Source organism: Vulpes vulpes, chromosome 4 (genome assembly GCF_048418805.1).
Source record: "Vulpes vulpes isolate BD-2025 chromosome 4, VulVul3, whole genome shotgun sequence".
In the NCBI taxonomy this organism is placed as follows: Eukaryota; Metazoa; Chordata; class Mammalia; order Carnivora; family Canidae; genus Vulpes; species Vulpes vulpes.
Window position 1 is genome coordinate 45,678,063 of NC_132783.1, and position 15,788 is coordinate 45,693,850.

General features: G+C 37.1%; 1 protein-coding gene and 1 pseudogene across 1 annotated transcript in view; both read left to right on the forward strand.

The window, feature by feature from the left end:
• LOC112932679 (small ribosomal subunit protein uS5 pseudogene) overlaps positions 1-11,037 on the forward strand; it is a 96,195-nt pseudogene extending 85,158 nt beyond the window's left edge.
• STPG2 (sperm tail PG-rich repeat containing 2) overlaps positions 1-15,788 on the forward strand; it is a 537,574-nt gene that overhangs the window by 453,873 nt on the left and 67,913 nt on the right. The window lies entirely within an intron of this gene.

Below are 15,788 nucleotides of genomic sequence, written 5' to 3' on the forward strand. Positions count from 1 at the left end.
GTAAATAAAAAAATAATAAAATTAAACAGGATAAGGTTTTTGATAATTTACAAGTTACCCTGAGGATTTTTGAGTACAGAGTCATTCTGTGTTCAATAGCTTTTTATAAACATCAGAATGATACTAAATCATAATTTGGAGGATACATATCAAGGGATTAGAATTTTACTAAGTAGTTAATCACTAAAATCCAAAAACCATATGGAGTTATAAGTAGTTGGAAGGAGAGACTCAAGCCTGAGAAAATTTTAAAAGCTGATGAGAAGGGTGGAAAGAAAGAAGCATGGAAGCCAAGAGTAAAGAGGGATTTTGGGGGGAGAGGAGAAATATCATTAATTATCATTAAATTGTTTGCTCTGTACTAGGTAATGTACCTTCTTTTTTATAACTGAAAATTTTCAGCAAAAACTGCATTGCTGCCTCTTAAATGCTTTATAGAGAAGATTTGTATTTTGGAGATGTGAAGATGTGTTGAGTTTTAAGATATATATTTATAAGTCCACAGATGTTTCTTAGTTAGATATTCTTCCTTCCGTAGCCTCATGTGGATTTTGCCCAGTTAAAGTTTTAAAAATATGGCTATAAAATTCAGTTCTCCTTTAACCTAAACAGTATGTCTATTATTTTTATATTGCTACTTTGCAAAAATACGACTATATTTTTGCTATATTCTTTTATGTTGTTGAGTGAAAATCATCATGAAATCATAGATTTGAAAGGGAAAATGAGGTTCATCAAGTATAACATCGGCCTAGGTCAAGATCCCCTTTACTGATAGCGTGTACTTCACCCTCCGTTTAATTCCTGATATTTCACTGGATGGCTCTACTTGCTACAGACTGTTTCTATTCACTCTTCAATTTTTCTAAGTCTCTTCGGTGGTTTATATGGCTGCTGTGTTTATGAATGTCCTTTGTATGTTTGCAGATAATTCTAGCATTCTTGTTGTCCTTTTAAAAATTAATCTATTTATTCTTTTTTTCAATCTGTGGATCCTATAATAAAGCACAATAATATGTAGATACGATCTGAAAAGCTCTACTATTCAATGGTAGTTTATCTGAATCTGAGTTGTATGCTTTTGATGGATATCTCTCTAGATTCCATTAACTTTGAGATCACACATTCTGAGATACTGACTTGTAATTCATTGAAACTGTATCTTTGTAATTTTATATGCATAGAGTTCTGTTTGTTAGTTTATTTTCTGATGAAGTATGTTTGCCTAGTTAAATTTGTTAGGAAGTTACTTTACAAATATGTTTAATTTTAAGTTAAACTTCCTGTGACCTCTTGAACAGAATGCTTTTTAAATCAATTTTGTTATGATTGGGGAAAAAAGACTTTTTAGTTTTTGTCTCTTTTGGAAGTGTTTTTTACAGACTAATATGTAGACAGTAGATCACATGTGTCAAGGGCATTGTTAATCATGTAAAGAATCAAGTCCTACCAGGATATACTGATATCAACCATCAATCTTCTCAGCATGTCTAGTGAGCCTATACATAATCTGGCTCCTACTAAGTTTTAGACTACTCTCTTTTTCACTTACTGCTTCAGCCACAATGACTCTGGAATGGCTTTCTTCTAGCTATCACTGATCCCCTGTATGCTTATCCTAGGAGCTTTGCGGATTGACTCCTTTGTCTTTTTTTTTTAATTTACCTATCTTTCTCCATTCCCTACCCTCCCATTTTATAGAGACATAATTAACATAAAACACTGTGTGAGTAAAAGGTGTACAATGTATTGATTTGATACATTTATCTATTGCAAAATGATTACCGCCATAGCATTAGCTAATACCTCCATCATGCCACATAATTACCATTTCTTTTATGCGGTGAAAACATTTAAGATCTATTCTCTTAGCAACTTTCAACTATATAATATAGTATTATTGTAATCACTCTGCTATATATTAAATACCTAGAACTTACTCAATTTACAACTAGAAGACTGTATTTTTTTTTATCAATGTCTTCCATCCCCCACCTCCTGGTAACCACCATTCTAGTCTCTGTTTCTAGGAGTTCAGCTGTTATAGATTCCATATATAAGGGTATCCTACAGCATTTATCTTTCTCAATTTGTCTTATTTCACGTAGCATTAGGCCCTCAAAGTCCAGCTTTGTTATCATGAATGGCAGCATGCCCTTCCTTCTCATGGCTGAATAATAATATTCCATTTTGTATGAATACCACATCTTCTTTATCCTTTCATCCACTGATGGTTATGTAGGTTGTTTCCATGTCTTAGCTATTGTAAATAATGCTGCTATGAACATGGGGGTACAGATATCTCATCCACATAGTATTTTTTTTCCTTTTTGCATATTCCCAGAAGTGAAATTGCTGGATCATATGGTAGTTCTATTTTTAATTTTTGAGGAATCTCCATACTGTTCCATAGTGACTGTGCCAATTTATAATTCCACCAACTGTATATAAGGGCTCTCTTTTCTCAACATCCTTACAAATATTTTTACCTCTTGTCTTTTTGATGATAGCCATTCTAACCAATGTGAAATACTATCTCACTATGGTTTTGATTTGTGTTTCCCTAATGATTTTGAGGCCTTTCATGTACATGCTGGTCACGTATATATTGTCTTTGGAAAAATCCCTATTCAGATCCTTTGCCCATTTTTTAATCAAAAAATTTTTTTCTATCCAATTGTATGAATTCTTTATATTTTGGATATTAATCTCTTATCAAATATATGATATGAGTGGTGCCTGGGTGGCTCAATTGGTTAAGCATCTGCCTTCAGCTCTCGTCATGAGTTCAGGGTCCTGGGATTGAGCCCTGCTTTGGGTCTCCCTGCTCAGTAAAGAGTCTGCTTCTCTCTCTGCCTCTCCTCATCCCCACACCTGCTTGTACTCTCTGTCTCTCAAATAAGTAAATAAAATCTTTAAAAATATATATATATACATATATAGAAATATATATACATAAAATATATAAAATATGAAAATATTTTCTCCCACTTTGTAGGTTGCCTTTTCATTTTGTTGATGGCTGTGCAGAACATTTTAGTTTGGTGTAGTTTCACTTACTTATTTGTGCTTTTCTTGTCTTTGCCTTTGGTGTCAAAAGCAAAAACTAATTACCAAGACCAGTGTCATGGAGCTTATCTCTTATGTTTTCTTTTAGAAATTTGATGGCTTCAGCTCTTTTTAAAGACTATAATCCATATTGAGTTGAATTTTGTGTATGGTGTAAGATGGGGCCCAGTTTCTATCTTTTGCATGTGGCTTCCCAGATGATACCCACACAATTTATTGAATAAACTATCCTTTTTTCATTGTCTATTATTGGTTCCTTTGTTGGAAATTAATTGAACATATGTCCATGGATTTATTTCTGGATACTCCTTGGTGTTTCATTGGTCTATGTGTACGTTTTTATGCCAGTACCATACTGTTTTGATCACTATAGCTTTGTAATATAGATTAAAATAAAACAGCATAATGCCTCCAGCTGTATTCTTTATCAAGATGGCTTTGGCTGTTTGAGATCTTTTGTGTCTCATACAAAAGGGTCTGGATGTCTGTTTCCTTCCCCAGGTTAGGGAATATTTTTGGCCATTATTTCTCTGAATAAGCTTTCTGTCCCTTTTTCTTTCTTTTCTCCTTCTGATACCCCTATCATGCATATAATGATGATGGTGTCCCAAAAGTCTACCATGCTTTGTCATTTTTTTTAGTTTTTGCTCCTCTGATTGGATGAATTTCTCTGCTCTGTATTTGAGTTTATCAACCCTTTTTTCCTGCTTCATCTAGTCTGTTGTTGAACCCCTCTATTAAATTTTTAGATTTACTTATTGAATTCTTTAGTTCTGTGATTTCTGTTTGGTAATTTTTTTTGTATATATATATATATATATATATATATATATATATATATATATTTTATTGAAGTTCAATTTGGCAACATATAGCATATCACCCAATGCTCATCCCATCAAGTGCCCCCCTCAATGCCCATCACCCACTCACCCCACCACCCGCCCACCTCCTTTTCCACTACCCCTTGTTTGTTTCCCCGTGTTAGGAGTCTCTCATGTTCTGTTACCGTCTCTGATATTTCCCACTCATTTTATCTCCTTTCCCCTTTATTCTCTTTCACTATTTTTTATATTCCCCAAATGAATGAGACCATATAATGTTTGTCCTTCTCTGATTGACTTACTTCACTCAGCATAATAACCTCCAGTTCCATCTACATTGAAGCAAATAGTGGGTATTTGTCGTTTCTAATGGCGGAGTAATATTCCATTGTATGTATAGACCACAAATTCTTTATTCATTCATCTTTCGATGGACACCGAGGCTCCCACAGTTTGGCTATTGTGGACATTGCTGCTAAAAACACTGGGATACAGGTGTCTCGGCATTTCACTGCATCTGTATCTTTGGGGTAAATACCAAGTAGTGCAATTGCTGGGTCGTAGGGTAGTTCTATTTTTAACTCTTTGAGGAATGTCCACAGAGTTTTCCAGAGTGGCTGCACCAGTTCACATTCCCACCAGCAGTATAAGAGGGTTCCTCTTTATCCACATTCTCTCCAACATTTATTGTTTCCTGTCTTGTTAATTTTCCCCATTCTCACTGGTGTGAGGTCGTATCTCATTGAGGTTTTGATTTGTATTTCCCTGATGGCAAGTGATGCGGAGCATTTTCTCATGTGCTCATTGGCCATGTCCATGTCTTCTTTGGTGAAATTTCCGTTCATGTCTTTGCCCATTTCATGATTGGATTGTTTGTTTCTTTGCTGTTGAGTTTAATAAGTTCTTTATAGATCTTGGATACTAGCCCTTTATCTGATAGGTCATTTGCAGATATCTTCTCCCATTCTGTAGGCAGTTTTTTAATTTTGTTGACTGTTTCTTTTGCTGTGCAAAAACTTTTTATCTTGATTAAGTCCCAGTAGTTCATTTTTGCTTTTGTTTACCTTGCCTTCATAGATGTATCTTGTATAAGTTGCTATGGCCAAATTCAAAAAGGGTGTTGCCTGTTTTCTCCTCTAGGATTTTGATGGATTCTTGTATCACATTTAGATCTTTTATCCATTTTGAGTTTATCTTTGTGTATGATGTAAGAGAATAGTCCAGTTTCATTCTTCTGCATGTGGCTGTCCAATTTTCCCAGCATCATTTATTAAAGAGACTGTCCTTTTTGCAGTGTATAGTCTTCCCTGCTTTGTCGAATATTAGTTGACCATAGAGTTGAGGGTCCACTTCTGGATTCTCTATTCTGTTCCATTGATCTATGTGTCTGTTTTTCTGCCAGTACCACACTGTCTTGATGATCACAGCTTTGTAGTACAACCTGAAATCTGGCATTGCGATGCCCCCCACTCTGGTTTTCTTTTTCAATATTCCCCTGGGTATTTGGAGTCTTTTCTGACCCCACACAAATCTTAAGATTATTTGATCCAACTCTCTGAAAAAAAGTCCATGGTATTTTGATAGGGATTGTATTGAATGTGTAAACTGCCCTGGTGGCATTGACATTTTCACAATATTAATTCTTCCAATCCATGAGCATGGAATATTTTTCCATCTCTTTGTGTCTTCCTCAATTTCTTTCAGAAGTGTTCTGTAGTTTTTACGGTATAGATCTTTTACCTCTTTGGTTAGGTTTATCCCTTGGTATTTTATGCTTTTGGGTGCAATTGTAAATGGGATTGACTCCTTAATTTCTCTTTCTTCAGTTTCATTGTTAGCGTATAGAAATGCCACTGATTTTTGGGCATTGATTTTGTATCCTGCCACACTGCCGAATTGCTGTATAAGTTCTAGCAATCTTGGGGTGGAGTCTTTTGGGTTTTCTATGTACAGTATCATGTCATCTGCAGAGGGAGAGTTTGACTTCTTCTTTGCCAATTTGAGTGCCTTTTATTTCTGTTGTCTGGTTATGAAGCTAGGACTTCTGGTACTATGTTGAATAGCAGTGGTGAGAGTGGACATCCCTGTCATGTTCCTGATCTTAGGGGAAAGGCTCCCAGTGTTTCCTCAGTGACAATAATATTTTCTGTGGGCTTTTTGTAGATGGCTTTTAAGATGCTGAGGAATGTTCCCTCTATCCCTACACTTTGAACAATTTTGATCAAGAATGGATGCTGTATTTTGTCAAATGCTTTCTCTGCATCTATTGAGAGGGTCATATGGTTCTTGTTTTTTCTCTTGTTGATATGATCTATCACATTGATTGCTTTATGAGTGTTGAACCAGCCTTGCATCCCAGGGATAAATCCCACTTGGTCATGGTGAATAATCTTCTTATGTACTGTTAGGTCATATTGGTTAGTGTCTTGTTGAGAAGTTTTGCATCCATGTTCATCAGTGATATTGGTCTATAATTCTCCTTTTTGGTGGGGTCTTTGTCTGGTTTTGGAATTAAGGTGAATTAAGGTGATGTTGGCCTCATAAAATGAATTTGGAAGTATTCCATCTCTTTCTATCTTTCCAAACAGCTTATTAGAATAGGTGTTGTTTCTTCTTTTATTGAAGAAGAAAGACGTTTGATTGAATTCCCCTGAGAAGCCATCTGGCCCTGGACTTTTGTGTCTTGGGAGGTGTTTGATGACTGCTTCAATTTCCTTCCTGGTTATTGGCCTGTTCAGGTTTTCTATTTCTTCCAGTTCCAGTTTTGGTAGTTTGTGGTTTTCCAGAAATGCGTCCATTTCTTCTAGATTGCCTAATTCATTGGTGTATAGCTGCTCATAATATGGTTTTAAAATCGTTTGTATTTCCTTGGTATTGGTTATGATCTCTCATTTTTCATTCATCATTTTATTAATTTGAGTCTTTTTTTCTTTTTAATAAGGCTGGCTAATGGTTTATCTATCTTATTTATTCTTTCAAAGAACCAACTACTGGTTTTGTTGATCTGTTCTCAGTTCCTCTCAGTTCTTCAGTCTCTATTTCATTGAGTTCTGCTTGAATCTTTATTAACTCTCTTTTTCTACTTGGTGTAGGTTTTATTTGCTGTTCTTTCTCCAGGTCTTTAGGTACAAGGTTACCTTGTGTATTTGAGTTTTTTCCATTTTTTTGAGGGAGGCTTGTACTGCAATATATTTCCCTCTTAGGACTGCTTTTGCTATATCTCAAAGATGTTGAATGGTGGTATCTTCATTTTCATTAGTTTCCATGAATCTTTTTAATTCTTCTCTAATTTCCTGGTTGACCCTTGCATTTTTAGTAGGATGCTCTTTAACATCCACATGTTTGAGTTTCTTCCAAATTTCTTCTTGTGATTGAGTTCAAGTTTCAAAGCATTATGGTCTGAAAATATGCAGGGGACAATCCCAATCTTTTAGTATCAGTTGAGACCTGATTTGTGACTCAGTGTGTGGTCTATTCTGGAGAAGTTCCATGTGCACTTGAGAAGATTGTATATACAATTGCATTTAGATGGAAAGTTCTGTAAATATCTGTGAAATCCGTCTGGTCCAGTGTATCATTTAAAGCTCTTGTTTCTTTGGAGATGTTGTGCTTAGAATATCTGTCATTTGCAGAAAGTGCCATTTTGAAGTCTCCTAGTATAGTGTATTATTATCTAAGTATGTCTTTACTTTGGTTATTGATTGATTGATATACTTGGCAGCTCCCACATTAGGGGTATAAATATTCATGATTGTTAGGTCCTTTTGTTGGATAGACCCTTTAAATATGATATAGTGTCCCTTTTCATCTCTTACTACAGTCTTTGGGATAAACTAATTTATCTGATATGAGGATTGCTACTCCTGCTTTATTTTGAGGACCATTTGAATGGTAAATTATTCTCCAACGTTTCATTTTCAGGCTGTAGGTATCCTTAGGTCTAAAATGAGTCTCTTGTAGACAGCAAATAGATGGGTCTTGCTTCTTTATCCAGTCTGAAACCCTGCATCATTTGATGGGATCATTTAGCCCATTCATGTTCAGAGTTACTATTAAAAGATATGAATTTAGTGTCATCATGATACCTATTCAGTCCCTGTTTCTGTGGATTACTTCTTTGGGCTTCCTCTTTCTTTTACAGAGTCCCTCTTAATAATTACTGCAGAGCTGGTTCAGTGGTCTCATATTCTTTCAGTTTCTGCTTATCCTGGAAGCTCTTTATCTCTCCTCCTTTTCTGAATGAGAACCTTGCTGGATAAAGTATTCTTGGCTGCATGTTCTTCTCATTTAGGACCCTGAATATATCCTGCCAGACCTTTCTGGCCTGCCAGGTTTCTGTGAAGAGGTCTGCTGTTAATCTAATATTTCTTCCCATATAATATAGAGATGTCTTGTCTCTTGCTGCTTTAAGGATTTTCTCTTTATCTTTGGAATTTGCAAGTTTCACTATTAAATGTTGAGGTGTTGAATGGTTTTTATTGATTTTAGTGGGGGACCTCTCTATCTCCTGGATCTGAATGCCTTTTTCCCTCCCCAAATTAGGGAATTTCTCAGCTATGATTTGTTCAAGTATGCTTTCTTGCTCTCTGTCCCTCTGGCGTCTTCTGGAATCCCAATTATACGTAGATTTTTCCTCCTGAGGTTGTCATTTATTTCCCTTAACCTTTCCTTATGGTCTTTTAATTGTTTTTCACTTTTTTCCTCAGCTTCCTTCCTTGCCATCAACTTGTCTTCTATGTCACTCACTCTTTTTTCTACCTCATTAACCCTTGTTGTTAGGACCTACAGTTTGGATTGCATCTCATTTAATTGATTTTTAATTTCGACTTGATTAGATCTAAATTCTGCAGTCATGAAGTCTCTTGAATCCTATATGCTTTTTTCCATAGCCACCAGTAGCTTTATAATTGTGCTTCTGAACTGGCTTTCTGACATCGAATTGTAATCCAAATTCTGTAACTTTCTGGCAGAGAGTAGTTTCTGATTTTTTTCTTTTGTGGTGAGTTCTTCTTTCTAGTCATTTTGCTTAGTGCAGAGTATCTGCATGAGTGGGCTGTGTCAAGAATATCAACCACTACCTAAGTAAATTTCACCCTAGATGACTCTGCCAAGGTCAGAGACCAGAATTGACAACAAAGTTCAGAACGAAATAAAACAAAAGGACCACTAAAGTGAACAACAAATTTTAAAACAAAGTAGTAAAAAACAAAAGGTCAGGAATCCTAAAGAAGATGAGAAAAAAAAAATAGAAAAAGAAAAAAGAAAAAACTGGGAAGAAAAAAAAAGGGGGAGACTGGGAGATGGTGATTATGAAGAAGTGTGGTGAAGGGAGAATGTAGTCTACCTGAGGGGTTCTAGAGGGTGATCCTCTTGTTTCTGAGTATATTAAGTTCTGTATGTTAGAGGATGCTCAGTCCCAAATTTATATACACCAGAAATACTCATAGAGGGCCCCAACATTGACCACCAAAACATAAATGAGATAAAAGAGGGGGGAAGAATGGGAATGAGGAATCACTGAATGAACCAGCACGGTATTCCACTTGGTTCTGGGTGCATGCTGATCATGTTTTAGAAGGTATTAACTTCTGCCATTGTAGAACAAAATAAGGCAGAGAAAACAAAGAACACAAAACAACAACAACAAAAAACATGTATATCTCCCAAAATTAACTTGAGTATGTTGAAGGGAATCTAGAAGTGGAAAATATATCTAGAACCTGTAATTGTAGAAATATGTAAGTCAGTGGGAAAAGAAGAAAAAAAAAAGGAAATTTACAGTCTGATATAAAAACGAGTTGTACCAGAAAAAGGAAGAAAAATAAGGGGGGGGGGAGGGTTCTACCCTCTGGTTCTATATACTGTAATTCCCTTGACTTCTCTTGGAGCCCCCAGTGCTGCTCGGTCAAGAACTTGCTCTTTCCCTGTCCTTCCAGCTGGTTTTCTGGGGGAGGGGCCTGCTGTGCTGATTCTCAGGTGCAGAGCTCAGGAGGAGGTGTGTATCCCATGAGGCCTCTGTTCCCTGGGGCCCCCACTCCATCCCTAGCTCGGGGTGACACCAGGAGGAATAACACTACTGGCAGCGGCCAGCTCTCCAGCTCTAGAGTCAGCACCCCCAGTAACCACCCGCAGCTCCCAGTCCACACTGGCCTAGATGTTCCTGGGGGACGGGGGGCGCTGATCTGCACAGTTTGGGGGCGCCCAGTGGCAGGAGCGTCCTCACTGTCCTGTACCCTCCCCACCTCCACCTGTCCCGGGGGAGCTCAGGATCCCAGCTGTGTCCCGTGGTGCCCTGGGGCCCCGGGGCCTGCGCTGCTGGGATCGTGCTCCCGGCGGTGGCTCCCGAAGGCTGGGCCGTGGCGGCTTCTGCCGAGGCTTCGGCAGTGGCTTCTGGGGCCGCAGGCGTGGCCGTGGTCAGGGCTGGGCCGGGGCCGTGGAGCTCGCGGAGGCAAGGCGGAGGACAAGGAGTGGATCCCCGTCACCAAGCTGGGCCGCCTGGTCAAGGACATGAAGATCAAGTCCCTGGAGGAGATCTGTTTTCTTAGCCCATCAAGGAATCTGAGATCATTGACTTCTTCTTGGGGGCGTCCCTCAAGGATGAGGTCTTGAAAATCATGCCCGTGCAAAAGCAGCCCCGTGCTGGCCAGCGGACCAGATTCAAGGCATTTGTTGCCATCAGAGATTACAAAGGACACGTGGGTCAGGGCGTCAAGTGCTCCAAGGAGGTATCCACTGCCATCCGTGGGGCCATCATCCTGGCCAAGCTTTCCATCGTCCCCGTGCGACGAGGCTACTGGGGAACAAGATCGGCAAGCCCCACACTGTCCCATGCAAGGTGACTGGTTGCTGTGGTTCTGTGCTGGTGCGTCTCATCCCTGACCCCAGAGGCACTGGCATTGTCTCAGTCCCTGTGCCCAAGAAGCTACTGATGATGGCTGGTATTGACGACTGCTACACTTTGGCCAGGGGCTGCACTGCCACCCTGGGGAACTTTGCCAAGGCTACGTTTGATGCGATCTCCAAGACCTACAGCTATCTCACCCCTGATCTCTGGAAAGAGATTGTGTTCACCAAGTCTCCCTATCAGGAATTCACTGACCATCTTTGTTGGAATTCTCACTTTGTTCATGCATTCTTCTTCTGACCTTGGTGAGCATCTTTATGACCATGATTTTGATTCTCTTTGATTCTATTTCAGTAAGTAAGGTCTATTTGTGTAATTTTATTTTGTTCTTTTGTTTGACATATTCCTATGTTTCTTCATTGTCCTTGATTTTTTTTTGTGTTGGTATCTGTGTATTAAATGAAACTGCCACCTCTCCCAATCTTGAGGAAGTGGTTTTCTGTAGGAGGTAAACCTTGTCAATCAGCACAGCTCTGATTTTCCCTCAAACTATTATGATTGTCTAAGCCTTCTTCTTTGATCTTATTGACTCTCAGTAGTTTTACAGTGTGCCAAGAGCTGACTGTGACCTAAAAGGGTGGATTGCACTCAGTGCCTATGCAGGTCAACTGGAAGCTGGATGATACTCAGGAAACAGGTAGTAAAGTGTGTTGTTAGATCTCTTCCTGAGGGAATCTGGAAAGTGAGTATTTTTTGCTTTCTCCCACTGTTCTGGACTTGGTTGTATAGCTCTTTGTGTGTGTGGGGTATGCTACTGGGCCCATTAGGAACTTCTTTGTTTGGTACAGTCCTTTGGGACTACTGAACAGAAGCCCTATTGGCTATCAGAGCCAGACCATTTGGGGACTCTTGCTTTGGGTATCATATGCTAAAGCTGGGTGCAGAGTATGTATATAATCTTCTTCCAGGGACATACTGGTGACTTGGGGCAGGAAGAAGAGGAGAAAGAGTGAAGGAGATGTCGACCAACTTCCCTGTTCTCAACTGAGGCTCATAGTCAGCCTCTAGATGCATGCTAAATTAGAAGCCTGACCTTCTGGTAACAGCTTATAAACTATGTAGATAAGACATTATTTAGGGAAAGACTGGAAATTGGGCATTTTTTTTGCCTGCTCCCTCTGCACTGATCCCAAGGGTGACAGATTCAGAGACTGTTTGTTTCTGTTAGCTATTTCTTTATTTACTATGGTTTTATGGGTCTCATGGATATAAGCCTCAATGGCTTTCACATGTAACCACCATTTTAATCAAGATATATAGCATTTCCTTCATGCCAAAACATTCTTTATGTTCCTTTGCAGGCTTTTCTGCTTGTTTGCTCCAAGTATGGGAAACCTCTGATACTTGACATTGTAAAGATTTAGTTTCATGATCTCTAGCTTGTATTGTTTCTTTTCTGAAGGTGATAGTTATCCTTGTTCTGATATATACAATGTACTGTTTTTCCTTTGATCTCAGATATTCTCTTATATTGTTTGTAATTATTATTATGAAACTTGGTGATATTTAATGTTTGTCTTGCTTTAGATTTGTTGAACTTTTTAGGCCTTGATATTTATATTTTGTGAAAATTAGAAATAATTCAGCTTTATTTATTCAAATATTTTTATACTCTACTTTTCTTTTTTTTTTTTTTAAAGATTTTATTTGTTTATTCATGAGAGACACAGAAAGAGAGGGAGAGAGAGAGAGAGAGAGAGGCAGAGACACAGGCAGAGGGACAAGCAGGCTCCATGCAGGGAACCTGACATGGGAGTCGATCCTGGGACTCCAGGATCACGCCCTGAGCCAAAGGCAGACACTTAACCACTCACCCAAGTGTCCCTCTACCCTACTTTCCCACCTGAGATTATACTTATGCATATGTTAGATTGCTCTAGATGTTACTGGAACTCTGTTATTTTTCATCGTTTTTTTTTCTCTTTGGCCTTTATTTGGATGACTTTCATTGGCCTGCCCAAAGAGATCTCTTCTTTTGCAGTAATCTTTGTATTGAACTTGCTTATAATTTCTTGGGTTCTTTTATATAATAGTTTATATTTTATAGTTTTTAAATCAAAATTAGGCAAAAAAATTGACTATTAATTATTTAAATTTTGTCTCCTTTTTTTTCTTGGACTCATCATTATCCTTACATTTTCTTTGAATCCTTAATATACTTCTTTTAAAAAAATTATTTATTTATTCATGAGAGACACAGATAGAAAGAGGCAGAGACACAGGCAGAGGGACAAGCAGACTCCATGCAGGGAGTCTGATGTGGGACTTGACCCTGGGACTCCAGGATCATGCCCTAGGCGGAAGTCAGGCACTAAACCTCTGAGCCACCCAGGGATCCCCAAAATCCTTAATATACTTCTAATAGCCCTTTAAATGTCCTTTGTGTGCCAAATTCATCAGCTTAGACATTTCTAGGTTCATTTTCTTCGGCTGATTTTTTTCCCTATGTGATGGATCACCACATTTTGTTGCTTATTCATGTGTATAGTAACTTTTGTTTGGATAGTGAACATTTAGACTGTTATCTTGTTTAACATCTTGATAGCATTGTTTCTCTTAAAAAAGTTGTTGAGGTTTATTCTGGAAAGCAGCTAATTTATGGTGGATTATCTAGATTTTTTTTTTTTTCGAGGATATTTAAAGCCCTTTTTAGATCAGAAGAGCCTTTAAAGTTACTACTCTTATCTCTCAAGTATCACAATACTGTTTTGGCTGTTTCCAAATGTATGCAAAGAGTAGTTTAATATTTTTTGGTTCTTTACTTCTGTAGAACTAGTCTATTACCAGCTGCTAGCTATTTACTTTATTTTTATTGAATTAATGTTCATACAAAAACTTTGAAGTTTTAATGTTTTGTGTATTTTTATCATAAATCAAATATTAGGTTTATAATTAATTTTTGTTTCAGTTATAAATCATCGTCACCAAAATGTACACATTATTTTTAGGACAACTGTGCTTAAGTGTACTCAATTTATTGCAGAGAAAATAATTATAGATAATTTGGCTATGGAAAACTGCCATCTTTAAAATACCTGTTATAACTCTTCCAGTAGGTAAGTGATAAGTAAGTGATAATCCTTTGACCTAAATACTTTTCTTTTTTTAAAAAAAGTTTTATTTATTCATGACAGACACAGAGAGAGAGGCAGAGACATAGGCAGAGGGAGAAGTAGGCTCCCTGTGGGGAGCCCAATGTGGGACTTGATCCCAGGATCCCAGGATAACACCCTGACCTAAAGGCAGATGCTCAACTACTGAGCCACCAGGTATCCCTAAAATACTTTCAGTGTTCAAATTTTATTGCAATTAGAATTTTTGAAAAAACAGTGAAAATAGATATTTTCAAGTGGCAGTAAATTATATTAATAATCATATTTCACATAAATGCATAAATGAATTTAATATTTATGTTTGGGTTTTCTAAAGCATATCACTACAATCTGTGCAAAATGGTACAGTAGTGTTCATCCTTTTGTAAATATCTTTAAAAAATCACTCTGGTAATTTAGAGAGAAATGGATCATTTCAATAATGGTATTTTAGAAAATATAGAAACATCTCTAATGAAATATAATTTGTTTTTAATTGTTATAGTTAGTTTTTATATAATATGGATATTCTGTATAAAGACAGCTTTATAATTTGAAAGTCAACTTGCTGTTCTACTCAGCTTTTTAGTGACTGAAGTTTAATCTTTAAAAAGGAAAGGTGTGAACACAGGCCACTATTTAAGAAGAATAACAAAAAATTCTCAGTGTGAAGATTCAGTTTGTGATTATCAGAATGTTAGCTTACTTCTGGAAAGAAGATGACCCTTACAAGGAAGAATCTTAGAAGTTAATACTCCAAAAGAGAGGGTGCTGTTGGATAAGGGACATGTTAGTCCTCCCATTAGAAAAAAAAAGTGATAATGGGCTAGCTAGCTTTTTAAAATCCCATTAAAATAAGATGCTTAGGGAAAAGCACTGCTGATCTTTTAAGTTTCAACAAAACATAGAGAAGCAAGGCATCATTAATGTGAACAGAAAGTAATAATAAATTAAGGAAGATTAAACAGGAAGCTAGCTGCCTCTAAATTGAGAGAAAGAATCATACCAATACAACACCAAATGGATCTTATTCATCAAAGAAATTTTGAAATTTGCTCTCAAGAAAATTAGATAACCCTATAAAAATGCAAAGATCTGTTTAATCAGTATTGTAAAGTTAAGACCACTAACCAAAAAGGAACAAGTCTGCCACAACTGTAGTGATAAGGTTAGGGATTTACTGAAGTAATTTTATTAGAAAGAGATGATAATGGTATTATTAGCATGTTCAACAATTTGTAGCCACGTTTATCTTAATTTTATTAAGATAAAATTTTGCTAGCTTTTATAATATAAAATAAATAGATGTATTACATATTTTGCTATATTCAACTTTTCTGATATGCTGGGTTGTTAACTTGGAATCTCCACTGTCTACTCCTGTCAGCAAAACTTTATTACTTTGTTAGGTGCTTGATTGGCAAAGACCTCTTCATTCAGAAGTCTTCCCTGTCCCCTGAATCTAAATCTGAATCTTCCTTTGGAGACTGAGTTGTCTTATCTGAGTTTATTAAGTACTTATTATGTGATTAATTTCATCTTATTTATCTTCCTCATTTTTTGTACATCTCATGCCCTCAGGATCTGTATCTGTATTTGTTTGTCACTGTTTGTCAACATCTAGTGCAGTAACTTGTGTTGAAAGAATGACCATAATTTGTTGTTGGATGAAATAAGGGAATTAGCTAAGAAAGGGCACACCCACTGACCAATATTTTTTTCCCTTATATTAAAAAGTATTTTCCCAACCTCTCCAGTTTCACAATGGAATCATGTATAAAATAAAATAATTGCGTAGTAAGCTATATTGTTACTAATAATATGTTTTTTTTAAAAAAATAATCATTCCTTTAAAGTCTGTCAAGTCTAATAAACAATTTTTTGACTATCCATTCACCA